The following is a 997-nucleotide window of genomic DNA, read 5'->3' on the forward strand; positions in this document are numbered from 1 at the left end:
GGGTGTTTAATAGCCATACTTTGAGACCTATATTAATCTGATCAGAGGGACTTAAAGGACAGTTTTTGTTCCTTGCCCTCCAATGTCAAGTAAGTTCCAGGGGGCTATGGAACATCTCTCGAAATGTCCTGTAACTGTTGTGAGTCACCTGTCTTCTTGATTAAGGAGGCCCAGGAGACCCCACAAGATGGACTTGAGCCAGTGTCCAGTCTACAAAGAGGAGGGTCAACACAGAGTAATCATTTCCTCCATGCTTCCAAACAAAGCCAGCCATAGTTGAGCAGGACCTTTGACTTATCTTCACATAGGTAGAATTAGTAAAAGAAAGGGGCTAGGGGCTCCTCCCAAGCCCATGTAACTCCTAAGGAACAGATCCTCAAAAGACCTTAAGAGTAAAAATAAATTGGTTTACTTGGGCCAACTGAATGGCCTTAAACACCCAACTGGAAAGTATAACCAAAGATTAAAGAGGCCAATATAGTTTTTAAGAGTCCATATGCACAGATAAGGGCTACATAAGAAGCAACAATGCCAGATAGGAGATACCTTCTTTTGAGTTGTTGGCCAGGGTGGCCCAAGTGACTCCCAGATAGTAACCCAGCATAGAACTGGGAAAAATGAACAGCAGACCCCAATCTTGTCTAAAGGAATATTGACAACGGATTGCTGCTAGTTGAGGAACAGCTGACCCTCCTCAAACAAAAACCTCTAGACAGGCTGACTAGATTCACCAGAAGGGCAAGTAGTGGGGAATGGCTTGGGGTGCCGACAACACACCATACAGTAGCAGGGATATCAGAGTGTATGGGCTGTAGTTGGGGGAGGAAGTCTATGGGAGGGTGCCATCTGGGAAGTGGGTGTATAGTTGAATAAGATGGTTTGGGATGTTCAGTGTGATATACACACACACAAAAAGCAACAAATTTAAAAAAATGTATTATATTTGTGGAGGAAGCATGGAAATTTATTTCATGCTAGTTAGTAGAGGTTATAAGCA

The sequence above is a fragment of the Nannospalax galili genome, unplaced genomic scaffold (genome assembly GCF_000622305.1).
Source record: "Nannospalax galili isolate Female #2095 unplaced genomic scaffold, S.galili_v1.0 scaffold945, whole genome shotgun sequence".
Lineage (NCBI taxonomy): Eukaryota > Metazoa > Chordata > Mammalia > Rodentia > Spalacidae > Nannospalax > Nannospalax galili.